Source organism: Pongo abelii, chromosome 17 (assembly GCF_028885655.2).
Source record: "Pongo abelii isolate AG06213 chromosome 17, NHGRI_mPonAbe1-v2.0_pri, whole genome shotgun sequence".
Classification (NCBI taxonomy): domain Eukaryota; kingdom Metazoa; phylum Chordata; class Mammalia; order Primates; family Hominidae; genus Pongo; species Pongo abelii.
Genome location: NC_072002.2, coordinates 19,191,849 through 19,211,192, shown reverse-complemented (window position 1 = coordinate 19,211,192; position 19,344 = coordinate 19,191,849).

The window sequence follows — 19,344 nt, the reverse complement described above, 5'->3', positions numbered from 1 at the left end:
TCTACAAACTTAATGTTTCAAAACTGTTCTATCAAAAGGAACGTTGAAGTCTGTGAGTTGAATGCACTCATCACAAAGAAGTTTCTCAGAATGCTTCCGTCTAGTTTTTAGGTGAAGAGATTTCATTTCCCAGCATAGGCCTCAAAGCGCTCCAAATATCCACTTGCAGATTCTATAAGAAGAGTGTTTCCAAACTGCTCTTTCAAAAGGAAGCTTCAAGTCTGTGAGTTGAATGCACTCATCACAAAGAAGTTTCTGAGAATGCTTCCGTCTAGTTTCTATATGAAGATATTTCCTTTTCCAACATAGGCTCCAAAGTGCTCCAAATAAACCCTTGCAGATTCTACAAAAGGAGTGTTTCAAAACTGCTCTTTCTATAGGTAAGTTCAAGTCTGTGAGTTGAATGCACTCAACACAAAGAAGTTTCTGAGAATGCTTCTGTTCAGTTTTTATGTGAAGATATCTCCTTTTCCAGCATAGGCCTTAAACGGCTCCAAATATCCACTTGCAGATTCTACAAAAAGAGTGTTTCCAAACTTCTCTATCAATTGGTAGGTTCAACTCTTTGAGTTGAATGAACTCATCACAAAGAAGTTTCTGAGAATCCTTCTCTCTAGTTTTTATGTGAAGATATTTCCTTTTCCAGCATAGGCCTCAAAGCGCTCCAAATAAACACATGCAGATTCTACAAAAGGAGTGTTTCAAAACTGTTCTATCAAAGGGAACGTTCAAGTGTGTGCGTTGAATGTACTCATCACACAGATGTTTCTCAGAATGCTTCTGCCTAGTTTTTAGGTGAAGAGATTTCATTTCCCAGCATAGGCCTCAAAGCGCTCCAAATATCCACTTGCAGAATCTACGAAAAGAGTGTTTCAAAGCTGCTCTTTCAAAAGCAAGGTTCAAGTCTGTGTGTTGAATGCACTCATCCGAAAGAAGTTTCTGAGAATGCTTCTGTCTAGTTCTTACGTGAAGATATTTCCTTTTCCAGCTTAGGCCTCAAAGCGCTCCAAATAAACACTTGCAAATTCTACAAAAGGAGTGTTTCAAAAGAGTTCTATCAAAAGGAAAGTTCAAGTCTGTGAGTTGAATACACTTATCATACCGAAGTTTCCTGGAATGCTTCTGTCTAGTTTTTATGTGAAGACATTTCCTTTTCCAGCATAGGCCTCAAAGCACTCCAAATATCCACTTGCAGATTCTACAAAAAGAGTGTTTCAAAACTGCTCTATCAAAAGCAAGCTTCAACACTGTGAGTAGAATGCACTCATCACAAAGAAGTTTCTGAGAATGCTTCTGTCTAGTTTTTATGTGAAGATATTTCCTTTTCCAACATAGGCTTCAAAGCGCTCCAAATAAACACTTGCAGATTCTACAAAAGGAGTGTTTCAAAACTGCTCTTTCAAGAGGAACGTTCAAGTCTGTGAGTTGAATGCACTCATCACACAGAAGTTTCTGAGAATGCTTCTGTCTAGTTTTTATGTGAAGATATTTCCTTTTCCAGCATAGGCCTCAAAACGCTCCAAATATCCTCTTGCAGATTCTACAAAAAGAGTGTTTCAAAACTGTTCTATCAAAAGGAAGGTTCAACTCTGTGAGTTGAATGAATGCATCGTGAAGAACTTTCTGAGAATGCTTCTCTGTAGTTTTTAGGTGAAGATATTCCAAAACCCAGCACAGGCCTCGAAGTGCTCCAAATAACCACTTGCAGATTTTACCAAAAGAGTGTTTCAAAACTGCTCTTTCTATAGGTAAGTTCAAGTCTGTGAGTTGAATGCACTCAACACAAAGAAGTTTCTGAGAATGCTTCTGTTCAGTTTTTATGTGAAGATATTTCCTTTTCCAGCATAGGCCTCAAACGGCTCCAAATATCCACTTGCAGATTCTACAAAAAGAGTGTTTCCAAACTTCTCTATCAATTGGTAGGTTCAACTCTGTGAGTTGAATGAACTCATCACAAAGAAGTTTCTGAGAATCCTTCTCTCTAGCTTTTATGTGAAGATATTTCCTTTTCCAACATAGGCCTCAAGGTGCTCCGAATAAACACTTGCAGATTCTACAAACTTAATGTTTCAAAACTGTTCTATCAAAAGGAACGTTGAAGTCTGTGAGTTGAATGCACTCATCACAAAGAAGTTTCTCAGAATGCTTCCGTCTAGTTTTTAGGTGAAGAGATTTCATTTCCCAGCATAGGCCTCAAAGCGCTCCAAATATCCACTTGCAGATTCTATAAGAAGAGTGTTTCCAAACTGCTCTTTCAAAAGGAAGCTTCAAGTCTGTGAGTTGAATGCACTCATCACAAAGAAGTTTCTGAGAATGCTTCCGTCTAGTTTCTATATGAAGATATTTCCTTTTCCAACATAGGCCCCAAAGTGCTCCAAATAAACCCTTGCAGATTCTACAAAAGGAGTGTTTCAAAACTGCTCTTTCTATAGGTAAGTTCAAGTCTGTGAGTTGAATGCACTCAACACAAAGAAGTTTCTGAGAATGCTTCTGTTCAGTTTTTATGTGAAGATATTTCCTTTTCCAGCATAGGCCTCAAACGGCTCCAAATATCCACTTGCAGATTCTACAAAAACAGTGTTTCCAAACTTCTCTATCAATTGGTAGGTTCAACTCTGTGAGTTGAATGAACTCATCACAAAGAAGTTTCTGAGAATCCTTCTCTCTAGTTTTTATGTGAAGATATTTCCTTTTCCAACATAGGCCTCAAAGCGCTCCAAATAAACACATGCAGATTCTACAAACGGAGTGTTTCAAAACTGTTCTATCAAAGGGAACGTTCAAGTGTGTGAGTTGAATGTACTCATCACACAGATGTTTCTCAGAATGCTTCTGCCTAGTTTTTAGGTGAAGAGATTTCATTTCCCAGCATAGGCCTCAAAGCGCTCCAAATATCCACTTGCAGAATCTACGAAAAGAGTGTTTCAAAGCTGCTCTTTCAAAAGCAAGGTTCAAGTCTGTGTGTTGAATGCACTCATCCGAAAGAAGTTTCTGAGAATGCTTCTGTCTAGTTCTTACGTGAAGATATTTCCTTTTCCAGCTTAGGCCTCAAAGCGCTCCAAATAAACACTTGCAAATTCTACAAAAGGAGTGTTTCAAAAGAGTTCTATCAAAAGGAAAGTTAAAGTCTGTGAGTTGAATACACTTATCATACCGAAGTTTCCTGGAATGCTTCTGTCTAGTTTTTATGTGAAGACAGTTCCTTTTACAGCATAGGCCTCAAAGCACTCCAAATATCCACTTGCAGATTCTACAAAAAGAGTGTTTCAAAACTGCTCTATCAAAAGCAAGCTTCAACACTGTGAGTAGAATGCACTCATCACAAAGAAGTTTCTGAGAATGCTTCTGTCTAGTTTTTATGTGAAGAGATTTCCTTTTCCAACATAGGCCTCAAAGCGCTCCAAATAAACACTTGCAGATTCTACAAAAGGAGTGTTTCGAAACTGCTCTTTCAAGACCAACGTTCAAGTCTGTGAGTTGAATGCACTCATCACACAGAAGTTTCTGAGAATGCTTCTGTCTAGTTTTTATGTGAAGATATTTCCTTTTCCAGCATAGGCCTCAAAACGCTCCAAATATCCTCTTGCAGATTCTACAAAAAGAGTGTTTCAAAACTGTTCTATCAAAAGGAAGGTTCAACTCTGTGAGTTGAATGAATGCATCGTGAAGAACTTTCTGAGAATGCTTCTCTGTAGTTTTTAGGTGAAGATATTCCAAAACCCAGCACAGGCCTCGAAGTGCTCCAAATAACCACTTGCAGATTTTACCAAAAGAGTGTTTCAAAACTGCTCTTTCTATAGGTAAGTTCAAGTCTGTGAGTTGAATGCACTCAACACAAAGAAGTTTCTGAGAATGCTTCTGTTCAGTTTTTATGTGAAGATATTTCCTTTTCCAGCATAGGCCTCAAACGGCTCCAAATATCCACTTGCAGATTCTACAAAAAGAGTGTTTCCAAACTTCTCTATCAATTGGTAGGTTCAACTCTGTGAGTTGAATGAACTCATCACAAAGAAGTTTCTGAGAATCCTTCTCTCTAGCTTTTATGTGAAGATATTTCCTTTTCCAACATAGGCCTCAAGGTGCTCCGAATAAACACTTGCAGATTCTACAAACTTAATGTTTCAAAACTGTTCTATCAAAAGGAACGTTGAAGTCTGTGAGTTGAATGCACTCATCACAAAGAAGTTTCTCAGAATGCTTCCGTCTAGTTTTTAGGTGAAGAGATTTCATTTCCCAGCATAGGCCTCAAAGCGCTCCAAATATCCACTTGCAGATTCTATAAGAAGAGTGTTTCCAAACTGCTCTTTCAAAAGGAAGCTTCAAGTCTGTGAGTTGAATGCACTCATCACAAAGAAGTTTCTGAGAATGCTTCCGTCTAGTTTCTATATGAAGATATTTCCTTTTCCAACATAGGCTCCAAAGTGCTCCAAATAAACCCTTGCAGATTCTACAAAAGGAGTGTTTCAAAACTGCTCTTTCTATAGGTAAGTTCAAGTCTGTGAGTTGAATGCACTCAACACAAAGAAGTTTCTGAGAATGCTTCTGTTCAGTTTTTATGTGAAGATATCTCCTTTTCCAGCATAGGCCTTCAACGGCTCCAAATATCCACTTGCAGATTCTACAAAAAGAGTGTTTCCAAACTTCTCTATCAATTGGTAGGTTCAACTCTTTGAGTTGAATGAACTCATCACAAAGAAGTTTCTGAGAATCCTTCTCTCTCGTTTTTATGTGAAGATATTTCCTTTTCCAGCATAGGCCTCAAAGCGCTCCAAATAAACACATGCAGATTCTACAAAAGGAGTGTTTCAAAACTGTTCTATCAAAGGGAACGTTCAAGTGTGTGCGTTGAATGTACTCATCACACAGATGTTTCTCAGAATGCTTCTGCCTAGTTTTTAGGTGAAGAGATTTCATTTCCCAGCATAGGCCTCAAAGCGCTCCAAATATCCACTTGCAGAATCTACGAAAAGAGTGTTTCAAAGCTGCTCTTTCAAAAGCAAGGTTCAAGTCTGTGTGTTGAATGCACTCATCCGAAAGAAGTTTCTGAGAATGCTTCTGTCTAGTTCTTACGTGAAGATATTTCCTTTTCCAGCTTAGGCCTCAAAGCGCTCCAAATAAACACTTGCAAATTCTACAAAAGGAGTGTTTCAAAAGAGTTCTATCAAAAGGAAAGTTCAAGTCTGTGAGTTGAATACACTTATCATACCGAAGTTTCCTGGAATGCTTCTGTCTAGTTTTTATGTGAAGACATTTCCTTTTCCAGCATAGGCCTCAAAGCACTCCAAATATCCACTTGCAGATTCTACAAAAAGAGTGTTTCAAAACTGCTCTATCAAAAGCAAGCTTCAACACTGTGAGTAGAATGCACTCATCACAAAGAAGTTTCTGAGAATGCTTCTGTCTAGTTTTTATGTGAAGATATTTCCTTTTCCAACATAGGCTTCAAAGCGCTCCAAATAAACACTTGCAGATTCTACAAAAGGAGTGTTTCAAAACTGCTCTTTCAAGAGGAACGTTCAAGTCTGTGAGTTGAATGCACTCATCACACAGAAGTTTCTGAGAATGCTTCTGTCTAGTTTTTATGTGAAGATATTTCCTTTTCCAGCATAGGCCTCAAAACGCTCCAAATATCCTCTTGCAGATTCTACAAAAAGAGTGTTTCAAAACTGTTCTATCAAAAGGAAGGTTCAACTCTGTGAGTTGAATGAATGCATCGTGAAGAACTTTCTGAGAATGCTTCTCTGTAGTTTTTAGGTGAAGATATTCCAAAACCCAGCACAGGCCTCGAAGTGCTCCAAATAACCACTTGCAGATTTTACCAAAAGAGTGTTTCAAAACTGCTCTTTCTATAGGTAAGTTCAAGTCTGTGAGTTGAATGCACTCAACACAAAGAAGTTTCTGAGAATGCTTCTGTTCAGTTTTTATGTGAAGATATTTCCTTTTCCAGCATAGGCCTCAAACGGCTCCAAATATCCACTTGCAGATTCTACAAAAACAGTGTTTCCAAACTTCTCTATCAATTGGTAGGTTCAACTCTGTGAGTTGAATGAACTCATCACAAAGAAGTTTCTGAGAATCCTTCTCTCTAGCTTTTATGTGAAGATATTTCCTTTTCCAACATAGGCCTCAAGGTGCTCCGAATAAACACTTGCAGATTCTACAAACTTAATGTTTCAAAACTGTTCTATCAAAAGGAACGTTGAAGTCTGTGAGTTGAATGCACTCATCACAAAGAAGTTTCTCAGAATGCTTCCGTCTAGTTTTTAGGTGAAGAGATTTCATTTCCCAGCATAGGCCTCAAAGCGCTCCAAATATCCACTTGCAGATTCTATAAGAAGAGTGTTTCCAAACTGCTCTTTCAAAAGGAAGCTTCAAGTCTGTGAGTTGAATGCACTCATCACAAAGAAGTTTCTGAGAATGCTTCCGTCTAGTTTCTATATGAAGATATTTCCTTTTCCAACATAGGCCCCAAAGTGCTCCAAATAAACCCTTGCAGATTCTACAAAAGGAGTGTTTCAAAACTGCTCTTTCTATAGGTAAGTTCAAGTCTGTGAGTTGAATGCACTCAACACAAAGAAGTTTCTGAGAATGCTTCTGTTCAGTTTTTATGTGAAGATATTTCCTTTTCCAGCATAGGCCTCAAACGGCTCCAAATATCCACTTGCAGATTCTACAAAAACAGTGTTTCCAAACTTCTCTATCAATTGGTAGGTTCAACTCTGTGAGTTGAATGAACTCATCACAAAGAAGTTTCTGAGAATCCTTCTCTCTAGTTTTTATGTGAAGATATTTCCTTTTCCAACATAGGCCTCAAAGCGCTCCAAATAAACACATGCAGATTCTACAAACGGAGTGTTTCAAAACTGTTCTATCAAAGGGAACGTTCAAGTCTGTGAGTTGAATGTACTCATCACACAGATGTTTCTCAGAATGCTTCTGTCTAGTTTTTAGGTGAAGAGATTTCATTCCCACCATAGGCCTCAAAGCGCTCCAAATATCCACTTGCAGAATCTACGAAAAGAGTGTTTCAAAGCTGCTCTTTCAAAAGCAAGGTTCAAGTCTGTGTGTTGAATGCACTCATCTGAAAGAAGTTTCTGAGAATGCTTCTGTCTAGTTCTTACGTGAAGATATTTCCTTTTCCAGCTTAGTCCTCAAAGCGCTCCAAATAAACACTTGCAAATTCTACAAAAGGAGTGTTTCAAAAGAGTTCTATCAAAAGGAACGTTCAAGTCTGTGAGTTGAATGCACTTATCATACCGAAGTTTCCTGGAATGCTTCTGTCTAGTTTTTATGTGAAGACATTTCCTTTTCCAGCATAGGCCTCAAAGCACTCCAAATATCCACTTGCAGATTCTACAAAAAGAGTGTTTCAAAACTGCTCTATCAAAAGCAAGCTTCAACACTGTGAGTAGAATGCACTCATCACAAAGAAGTTTCTGAGAATGCTTCTGTCTAGTTTTTATGTGAAGAGATTTCCTTTTCCAACATAGGCCTCGAAGCGCTCCAAATAAACACTTGCAGATTCTACAAAAGGAGTGTTTCGAAACTGCTCTTTCAAGACGAACGTTCAAGTCTGTGAGTTGAATGCACTCATCACACAGAAGTTTCTGAGAATGCTTCTGTCTAGTTTTTATGTGAAGATATTTCCTTTTCCAGCATAGGCCTCAAAACGCTCCAAATATCCTCTTGCAGATTCTACAAAAAGAGTGTTTCAAAACTGTTCTATCAAAAGGAAGGTTCAACTCTGTGAGTTGAATGAATGCATCGTGAAGAACTTTCTGAGAATGCTTCTCTGTAGTTTTTAGGTGAAGATATTCCAAAACCCAGCACAGGCCTCGAAGTGCTCCAAATAACCACTTGCAGATTTTACCAAAAGAGTGTTTCAAAACTGCTCTTTCTATAGGTAAGTTCAAGTCTGTGAGTTGAATGCACTCAACACAAAGAAGTTTCTGAGAATGCTTCTGTTCAGTTTTTATGTGAAGATATTTCCTTTTCCAGCATAGGCCTCAAACGGCTCCAAATATCCACTTGCAGATTCTACAAAAAGAGTGTTTCCAAACTTCTCTATCAATTGGTAGGTTCAACTCTGTGAGTTGAATGAACTCATCACAAAGAAGTTTCTGAGAATCCTTCTCTCTAGCTTTTATGTGAAGATATTTCCTTTTCCAACATAGGCCTCAAGGTGCTCCGAATAAACACTTGCAGATTCTACAAACTTAATGTTTCAAAACTGTTCTATCAAAAGGAACGTTGAAGTCTGTGAGTTGAATGCACTCATCACAAAGAAGTTTCTCAGAATGCTTCCGTCTAGTTTTTAGGTGAAGAGATTTCATTTCCCAGCATAGGCCTCAAAGCGCTCCAAATATCCACTTGCAGATTCTATAAGAAGAGTGTTTCCAAACTGCTCTTTCAAAAGGAAGCTTCAAGTCTGTGAGTTGAATGCACTCATCACAAAGAAGTTTCTGAGAATGCTTCCGTCTAGTTTCTATATGAAGATATTTCCTTTTCCAACATAGGCCCCAAAGTGCTCCAAATAAACCCTTGCAGATTCTACAAAAGGAGTGTTTCAAAACTGCTCTTTCTATAGGTAAGTTCAAGTCTGTGAGTTGAATGCACTCAACACAAAGAAGTTTCTGAGAATGCTTCTGTTCAGTTTTTATGTGAAGATATTTCCTTTTCCAGCATAGGCCTCAAACGGCTCCAAATATCCACTTGCAGATTCTACAAAAAGAGTGTTTCCAAACTTCTCTATCAATTGGTAGGTTCAACTCTGTGAGTTGAATGAACTCATCACAAAGAAGTTTCTGAGAATCCTTCTCTCTAGTTTTTATGTGAAGATATTTCCTTTTCCAACATAGGCCTCAAAGCGCTCCAAATAAACACATGCAGATTCTACAAACGGAGTGTTTCAAAACTGTTCTATCAAAGGGAACGTTCAAGTGTGTGAGTTGAATGTACTCATCACACAGATGTTTCTCAGAATGCTTCTGTCTAGTTTTTAGGTGAAGAGATTTCATTCCCAGCATAGGCCTCAAAGCGCTCCAAATATCCACTTGCAGAATCTACGAAAAGAGTGTTTCAAAGCTGCTCTTTCAAAAGCAAGGTTCAAGTCTGTGTGTTGAATGCACTCATGTGAAAGAAGTTTCTGAGAATGCTTCTGTCTAGTTCTTACGTGAAGATATTTCCTTTTCCAGCTTAGGCCTCAAAGCGCTCCAAATAAACACTTGCAAATTCTACAAAAGGAGTGTTTCAAAAGAGTTCTATCAAAAGGAATGTTCAAGTCTGTGAGTTGAATGCACTTATCATACCGAAGTTTCCTGGAATGCTTCTGTCTATTTTTTATGTGAAGACACTTCCTTTTACAGCATAGGCCTCAAAGCACTCCAAATATCCACTTGCAGATTCTACAAAAAGAGTGTTTCAAAACTGCTCTATCAAAAGCAAGCTTCAACACTGTGAGTAGAATGCACTCATCACAAAGAAGTTTCTGAGAATGCTTCTGTCTAGTTTTTATGTGAAGAGATTTCCTTTTCCAACATAGGCCTCAAAGCGCTCCAAATAAACACTTGCAGATTCTGCAAAAGGAGTGTTTCGAAACTGCTCTTTCAAGAGGAACGTTCAAGTCTGTGAGTTGAATGCCCTCATAACACAGAAGTTTCTGAGAATGCTTCTGTCTAGTTTTTATGTGAAGATCTTTCCTTTTCCAGCATAGGCCTCATAACGCTCCAAATATCCTCTTGCAGATAATACAAAAAGAGTGTTTCAAAACTGTTCTATCAAAAGGAAGGTTCAACTCTGTGAGTTGAATGAATGCATCGTGAAGAACTTTCTGAGAATGCTTCTCTGTAGTTTTTAGGTGAAGATATTCCAAAACCCAGCACAGGCCTCGAAGTGCTCCAAATAACCACTTGCAGATTTTACCAAAAGAGTGTTTCAAAACTGCTCTTTCTACAGGTAAGTTCAAGTCTGTGAGTTGAATGCACTCAACACAAAGAAGTTTCTGAGAATGCTTCTGTTCAGTTTTTATGTGAAGATATTTCCTTTTCCAGCATAGGCCTCAAACGGCTCCAAATATCCACTTGCAGATTCTACAAAAAGAGTGTTTCCAAACTTCTCTATCAATTGGTAGGTTCAACTCTGTGAGTTGAATGAACTCATCACAAAGAAGTTTCTGAGAATCCTTCTCTCTAGCTTTTATGTGAAGATATTTCCTTTTCCAACATAGGCCTCAAGGTGCTACGAATAAACACCTGCAGATTCTACAAACTTAATGTTTCAAAACTGTTCTATCAAAAGGAACGTTGAAGTCTGTGAGTTGAATGCACTCATCACAAAGAAGTTTCTCAGAATGCTTCCGTCTAGTTTTTAGGTGAAGAGATTTCATTTCCCAGCATAGGCCTCAAAGCGCTCCAAATATCCACTTGCAGATTCTATAAGAAGAGTGTTTCCAAACTGCTCTTTCAAAAGGAAGCTTCAAGTCTGTGAGTTGAATGCACTCATCACAAAGAAGTTTCTGAGAATGCTTCCGTCTAGTTTCTATATGAAGATATTTCCTTTTCCAACATAGGCCCCAAAGTGCTCCAAATAAACCCTTGCAGATTCTACAAAAGGAGTGTTTCAAAACTGCTCTTTCTATAGGTAAGTTCAAGTCTGTGAGTTGAATGCACTCAACACAAAGAAGTTTCTGAGAATGCTTCTGTTCAGTTTTTATGTGAAGATATTTCCTTTTCCAGCATAGGCCTCAAACGGCTCCAAATATCCACTTGCAGATTCTACAAAAAGAGTGTTTCCAAACTTCTCTATCAATTGGTAGGTTCAACTCTGTGAGTTGAATGAACTCATCACAAAGAAGTTTCTGAGAATCCTTCTCTCTAGTTTTTATGTGAAGATATTTCCTTTTCCAGCATAGGCCTCAAAGCGCTCCAAATAAACACATGCAGATTCTACAAACGGAGTGTTTCAAAACTGTTCTATCAAAGGGAACGTTCAAGTCTGTGAGTTGAATGTACTCATCACACAGATGTTTCTCAGAATGCTTCTGTCTAGTTTTTAGGTGAAGAGATTTCATTCCCAGCATAGGCCTCAAAGCGCTCCAAATATCCACTTGCAGAATCTACGAAAAGAGTGTTTCAAAGCTGCTCTTTCAAAAGCAAGGTTCAAGTCTGTGTGTTGAATGCACTCATCTGAAAGAAGTTTCTGAGAATGCTTCTGTCTAGTTCTTACGTGAAGATATTTCCTTTTCCAGCTTAGGCCTCAAAGCGCTCCTAATAAACACTTGCAAATTCTACAAAAGGAGTGTTTCAAAAGAGTTCTATCAAAAGGAACGTTCAAGTCTGTGAGTTGAATGCACTTATCATACCGAAGTTTCCTGGAATGCTTCTGTCTAGTTTTTATGTGAAGACATTTCCTTTTACAGCATAGGCCTCAAAGCACTCCAAATATCCACTTGCAGATTCTACAAAAAGAGTGTTTCAAAACTGCTCTATCAAAAGCAAGCTTCAACACTGTGAGTAGAATGCACTCATCACAAAGAAGTTTCTGAGAATGCTTCTGTCTAGTTTTTATGTGAAGAGATTTCCTTTTCCAACATAGGCCTCAAAGCGCTCCAAATAAACACTTGCAGATTCTACAAAAGGAGTGTTTCGAAACTGCTCTTTCAAGACGAACGTTCAAGTCTGTGAGTTGAATGCACTCATCACACAGAAGTTTCTGAGAATGCTTCTGTCTAGTTTTTATGTGAAGATATTTCCTTTTCCAGCATAGGCCTCAAAACGCTCCAAATATCCTCTTGCAGATTTTACAAAAAGAGTGTTTCAAAACTGTTCTATCAAAAGGAAGGTTCAACTCTGTGAGTTGAATGAATGCATCGTGAAGAACTTTCTGAGAATGCTTCTCTGTAGTTTTTAGGTGAAGATATTCCAAAACCCAGCACAGGCCTCGAAGTGCTCCAAATAACCACTTGCAGATTTTACCAAAAGAGTGTTTCAAAACTGCTCTTTCTATAGGTAAGTTCAAGTCTGTGAGTTGAATGCACTCAACACAAAGAAGTTTCTGAGAATGCTTCTGTTCAGTTTTTATGTGAAGATATTTCCTTTTCCAGCATAGGCCTCAAACGGCTCCAAATATCCACTTGCAGATTCTACAAAAAGAGTGTTTCCAAACTTCTCTATCAATTGGTAGGTTCAACTCTGTGAGTTGAATGAACTCATCACAAAGAAGTTTCTGAGAATCCTTCTCTCTAGCTTTTATGTGAAGATATTTCCTTTTCCAACATAGGCCTCAAGGTGCTCCGAATAAACACTTGCAGATTCTACAAACTTAATGTTTCAAAACTGTTCTATCAAAAGGAACGTTGAAGTCTGTGAGTTGAATGCACTCATCACAAAGAAGTTTCTCAGAATGCTTCCGTCTAGTTTTTAGGTGAAGAGATTTCATTTCCCAGCATAGGCCTCAAAGCGCTCCAAATATCCACTTGCAGATTCTATAAGAAGAGTGTTTCCAAACTGCTCTTTCAAAAGGAAGCTTCAAGTCTGTGAGTTGAATGCACTCATCACAAAGAAGTTTCTGAGAATGCTTCCGTCTAGTTTCTATATGAAGATATTTCCTTTTCCAACATAGGCCCCAAAGTGCTCCAAATAAACCCTTGCAGATTCTACAAAAGGAGTGTTTCAAAACTGCTCTTTCTATAGGTAAGTTCAAGTCTGTGAGTTGAATGCACTCAACACAAAGAAGTTTCTGAGAATGCTTCTGTTCAGTTTTTATGTGAAGATATTTCCTTTTCCAGCATAGGCCTCAAAGGGCTCCAAATATCCACTTGCAGATTCTACAAAAAGAGTGTTTCCAAACTTCTCTATCAATTGGTAGGTTCAACTCTGTGAGTTGAATGAACTCATCACAAAGAAGTTTCTGAGAATCCTTCTCTCTAGTTTTTATGTGAAGATATTTCCTTTTCCAACATAGGCCTCAAAGGGCTCCAAATAAACACATGCAGATTCTACAAACGGAGTGTTTCAAAACTGTTCTATCAAAGGGAACGTTCAAGTCTGTGAGTTGAATGTACTCATCACACAGATGTTTCTCAGAATGCTTCTGTCTAGTTTTTAGGTGAAGAGATTTCATTCCCAGCATAGGCCTCAAAGCGCTCCAAATATCCACTTGCAGAATCTACGAAAAGAGTGTTTCAAAGCTGCTCTTTCAAAAGCAAGGTTCAAGTCTGTGTGTTGAATGCACTCATGTGAAAGAAGTTTCTGAGAATGCTTCTGTCTAGTTCTTACGTGAAGATATTTCCTTTTCCAGCTTAGGCCTCAAAGCGCTCCAAATAAACACTTGCAAATTCTACAAAAGGAGTGTTTCAAAAGAGTTCTATCAAAAGGAATGTTCAAGTCTGTGAGTTGAATGCACTTATCATACCGAAGTTTCCTGGAATGCTTCTGTCTATTTTTTATGTGAAGACACTTCCTTTTACAGCATAGGCCTCAAAGCACTCCAACTATCCACTTGCAGATTCTACAAAAAGAGTGTTTCAAAACTGCTCTATCAAAAGCAAGCTTCAACACTGTGAGTAGAATGCACTCATCACAAAGAAGTTTCTGAGAATGCTTCTGTCTAGTTTTTATGTGAAGAGATTTCCTTTTCCAACATAGGCCTCAAAGCGCTCCAAATAAACACTTGCAGATTCTACAAAAGGAGTGTTTCGAAACTGCTCTTTCAAGAGGAACGTTCAAGTCTGTGAGTTGAATGCCCTCATAACACAGAAGTTTCTGAGAATGCTTCTGTCTAGTTTTTATGTGAAGATCTTTCCTTTTCCAGCATAGGCCTCAAAACGCTCCAAATATCCTCTTGCAGATAATACAAAAAGAGTGTTTCAAAACTGTTCTATCAAAAGGAAGGTTCAACTCTGTGAGTTGAATGAATGCATCGTGAAGAACTTTCTGAGAATGCTTCTCTGTAGTTTTTAGGTGAAGATATTCCAAAACCCAGCACAGGCCTCGAAGTGCTCCAAATAACCACTTGCAGATTTTACCAAAAGAGTGTTTCAAAACTGCTCTTTCTACAGGTAAGTTCAAGTCTGTGAGTTGAATGCACTCAACACAAAGAAGTTTCTGAGAATGCTTCTGTTCAGTTTTTATGTGAAGATATTTCCTTTTCCAGCATAGGCCTCAAACGGCTCCAAATATCCACTTGCAGATTCTACAAAAAGAGTGTTTCCAAACTTCTCTATCAATTGGTAGGTTCAACTCTGTGAGTTGAATGAACTCATCACAAAGAAGTTTCTGAGAATCCTTCTCTCTAGCTTTTATGTGAAGATATTTCCTTTTCCAACATAGGCCTCAAGGTGCTACGAATAAACACCTGCAGATTCTACAAACTTAATGTTTCAAAACTGTTCTATCAAAAGGAACGTTGAAGTCTGTGAGTTGAATGCACTCATCACAAAGAAGTTTCTCAGAATGCTTCCGTCTAGTTTTTAGGTGAAGAGATTTCATTTCCCAGCATAGGCCTCAAAGCGCTCCAAATATCCACTTGCAGATTCTATAAGAAGAGTGTTTCCAAACTGCTCTTTCAAAAGGAAGCTTCAAGTCTGTGAGTTGAATGCACTCATCACAAAGAAGTTTCTGAGAATGCTTCCGTCTAGTTTCTATATGAAGATATTTCCTTTTCCAACATAGGCCCCAAAGTGCTCCAAATAAACCCTTGCAGATTCTACAAAAGGAGTGTTTCAAAACTGCTCTTTCTATAGGTAAGTTCAAGTCTGTGAGTTGAATGCACTCAACACAAAGAAGCTTCTGAGAATGCTTCTGTTCAGTTTTTATGTGAAGATATCTCCTTTTCCAGCATAGGCCTTAAACGGCTCCAAATATCCACTTGCAGATTCTACAAAAAGAGTGTTTCCAAACTTCTCTATCAATTGGTAGGTTCAACTCTGTGAGTTGAATGAACTCATCACAAAGAAGTTTCTGAGAATCCTTCTCTCTAGTTTTTATGTGAAGATATTTCCTTTTCCAGCATAGGCCTCAAAGCGCTCCAAATAAACACATGCAGATTCTACAAAAGGAGTGTTTCAAAACTGTTCTATCAAAGGGAACGTTCAAGTCTGTGAGTTGAATGTACTCATCACACAGATGTTTCTCAGAATGCTTCTGACTAGTTTTTAGGTGAAGAGATTTCATTTCCCAGCATAGGCCTCAAAGCGCTCCAAATATCCACTTGCAGAATCTACGAAAAGAGTGTTTCAAAGCTGCTCTTTCAAAAGCAAGGTTCAAGTCTGTGTGTTGAATGTACTCATCTGAAAGAAGTTTCTGAGAATGCTTCTGTCTAGTTCTTACGTGAAGATATTTCCTTTTCCAGCTTAGGCCTCAAAGCGCTCCAAATAAACACTTGCAAATTCTACAAAAGGAGTGTTTCAAAAGAGTTCTATCAAAAGGAACGTTCAAGTCTGTGAGTTGAATGCACTTATCATACCGAAGTTTCCTGGAATGCTTCTGTCTAGTTTTTATGTGAAGACATTTCCTTTTACAGCATAGGCCTCAAAGCACTCCAAATATCCACTTGCAGATTCTACAAAAAGAGTGTTTCAAAACTGCTCTATCAAAAGCAAGCTTCAACACTGTGAGTAGAATGCACTCATCACAAAGAAGTTTCTGAGAATGCTTCTGTCTAGTTTTTATGTGAAGAGATTTCCTTTTCCAACATAGGCCTCAAAGCGCTCCAAATAAACACTTGCAGATTCTACAAAAGGAGTGTTTCGAAACTGCTCTTTCAAGACGAACGTTCAAGTCTGTGAGTTGAATGCACTCATCACAAAGAAGTTTCTCAGAATGCTTCTGTCTAGTTTTTATGTGAAGATATTTCCTTTTCCAGCATAGGCCTCAAAACGCTCCAAATATCCTCTTGCAGATTCTACAAAAAGAGTGTTTCAAAACTGTTCTATCAAAAGGAAGGTTCAACTCTGTGAGTTGAATGAATGCATCGTGAAGAACTTTCTGAGAATGCTTCTCTGTAGTTTTTAGGTGAAGATATTCCAAAACCCAGCACAGGCCTCGAAGTGCTCCAAATAACCACTTGCAGATTTTACCAAAAGAGTGTTTCAAAACTGCTCTTTCTATAGGTAAGTTCAAGTCTGTGAGTTGAATGCACTCAACACAAAGAAGTTTCTGAGAATGCTTCTGTTCAGTTTTTATGTGAAGATATTTCCTTTTCCAGCATAGGCCTCAAACGGCTCCAAATATCCACTTGCAGATTCTACAAAAACAGTGTTTCCAAACTTCTCTATCAATTGGTAGGTTCAACTCTGTGAGTTGAATGAACTCATCACAAAGAAGTTTCTGAGAATCCTTCTCTCTAGCTTTTATGTGAAGATATTTCCTTTTCCAACATAGGCCTCAAGGTGCTCCGAATAAACACTTGCAGATTCTACAAACTTAATGTTTCAAAACTGTTCTATCAAAAGGAACGTTGAAGTCTGTGAGTTGAATGCACTCATCACAAAGAAGTTTCTCAGAATGCTTCCGTGTAGTTTTTAGGTGAAGAGATTTCATTTCCCAGCATAGGCCTCAAAGCGCTCCAAATATCCACTTGCAGATTCTATAAGAAGAGTGTTTCCAAACTGCTCTTTCAAAAGGAAGCTTCAAGTCTGTGAGTTGAATGCACTCATCACAAAGAAGTTTCTGAGAATGCTTCCGTCTAGTTTCTATATGAAGATATTTCCTTTTCCAACATAGGCCCCAAAGTGCTCCAAATAAACCCTTGCAGATTCTACAAAAGGAGTGTTTCAAAACTGCTCTTTCTATAGGTAAGTTCAAGTATGTGAGTTGAATGCACTCAACACAAAGAAGTTTCTGAGAATGCTTCTGTTCAGTTTTTATGTGAAGATATTTCCTTTTCCAGCATAGGCCTCAAACGGCTCCAAATATCCACTTGCAGATTCTACAAAAAGAGTGTTTCCAAACTTCTCTATCAATTGGTAGGTTCAACTCTGTGAGTTGAATGAACTCATCACAAAGAAGTTTCTGAGAATCCTTCTCTCTAGTTTTTATGTGAAGATATTTCCTTTTCCAACATAGGCCTCAAAGCGCTCCAAATAAACACATGCAGATTCTACAAACGGAGTGTTTCAAAACTGTTCTATCAAAGGGAACGTTCAAGTCTATGAGTTGAATGTACTCATCACACAGATGTTTCTCAGAATGCTTCTGTCTAGTTTTTAGGTGAAGAGATTTCATTCCCAGCATAGGCCCCAAAGCGCTCCAAATATCCACTTGCAGAATCTACGAAAAGAGTGTTTCAAAGCTGCTCTTTCAAAAGCAAGGTTCAAGTCTGTGTGTTGAATGCACTCATGTGAAAGAAGTTTCTGAGAATGCTTCTGTCTAGTTCTTACGTGAAGATATTTCCTTTTCCAGCTTAGGCCTCAAAGCGCTCCAAATAAACACTTGCAAATTCTACAAAAGGAGTGTTTCAAAAGAGTTCTATCAAAAGGAATGTTCAAGTCTGTGAGTTGAATGCACTTATCATACCGAAGTTTCCTGGAATGCTTCTGTCTATTTTTTATGTGAAGACACTTCCTTTTACAGCATAGGCCTCAAAGCACTCCAACTATCCACTTGCAGATTCTACAAAAAGAGTGTTTCAAAACTGCTCTATCAAAAGCAAGCTTCAACACTGTGAGTAGAATGCACTCATCACAAAGAAGTTTCTGAGAATGCTTCTGTCTAGTTTTTATGTGAAGAGATTTCCTTTTCCAACATAGGCCTCAAAGCGCTCCAAATAAACACTTGCAGATTCTACAAAAGGAGTGTTTCGAAACTGCTCTTTCAAGAGGAACGTTCAAGTCTGTGAGTTGAATGCCCTCATAACACAGAAGTTTCTGAGAATGCTTCTGTCTAGTTTTTATGTGAAGATCTTTCCTTTTCCAGCATAGGCCTCAAAACGCTCCAAATATCCTCTTGCAGATTCTACAAAAAGAGTGTTTCAAAACTGTTCTATCAAAAGGAAGGTTCAACTCTGTGAGTTGAATGAATGCATCGTGAAGAACTTTCTGAGAATGCTTCTCTGTAGTTTTTAGGTGAAGATATTCCAAAACCCAGCACAGGCCTCGAAGTGCTCCAAATAACCACTTGCAGATTTTACCAAAAGAGTGTTTCAAAACTGCTCTTTCTATAGGTAAGTTCAAGTCTGTGAGTTGAATGCACTCAACACAAAGAAGTTTCTGAGAATGCTTCTGTTCAGTTTTTATGTGAAGATATTTCCTTTTCCAGCATAGGCCTCAAACGGCTCCAAATATCCACTTGCAGATTCTACAAAAACAGTGTTTCCAAACTTCTCTATCAATTGGTAGGTTCAACTCTGTGAGTTGAATGAACTCATCACAAAGAAGTTTCTGAGAATCCTTCTCTCTAGCTTTTATGTGAAGATATTTCCTTTTCCAACATAGGCCTCAAGGTGCTCCGAATAAACACTTGCAGATTCTACAAACTTAATGTTTCAAAACTGTTCTATCAAAAGGAACGTTGAAGTCTGTGAGTTGAATGCACTCATCACAAAGAAGTTTCTCAGAATGCTTCCGTGTAGTTTTTAGGTGAAGAGATTTCATTTCCCAGCATAGGCCTCAAAGCGCTCCAAATATCCACTTGCAGATTCTATAAGAAGAGTGTTTCCAAACTGCTCTTTCAAAAGGAAGCTTCAAGTCTGTGAGTTGAATGCACTCATCACAAAGAAGTTTCTGAGAATGCTTCCGTCTAGTTTCTATATGAAGATATTTCCTTTTCCAACATAGGCCCCAAAGTGCTCCAAATAAACCCTTGCAGATTCTACAAAAGGAGTGTTTCAAAACTGCTCTTTCTATAGGTAAGTTCAAGTATGTGAGTTGAATGCACTCAACACAAAGAAGTTTCTGAGAATGCTTCTGTTCAGTTTTTATGTGAAGATATTTCCTTTTCCAGCATAGGCCTCAAACGGCTCCAAATATCCACTTGCAGATTCTACAAAAAGAGTGTTTCCAAACTTCTCTATCAATTGGTAGGTTCAACTCTGTGAGTTGAATGAACTCATCACAAAGAAGTTTCTGAGAATCCTTCTCTCTAGTTTTTATGTGAAGATATTTCCTTTTCCAACATAGGCCTCAAAGCGCTCCAAATAAACACATGCAGATTCTACAAACGGAGTGTTTCAAAACTGTTCTATCAAAGGGAACGTTCAAGTCTATGAGTTGAATGTACTCATCACACAGATGTTTCTCAGAATGCTTCTGTCTAGTTTTTAGGTGAAGAGATTTCATTCCCAGCATAGGCCCCAAAGCGCTCCAAATATCCACTTGCAGAATCTACGAAAAGAGTGTTTCAAAGCTGC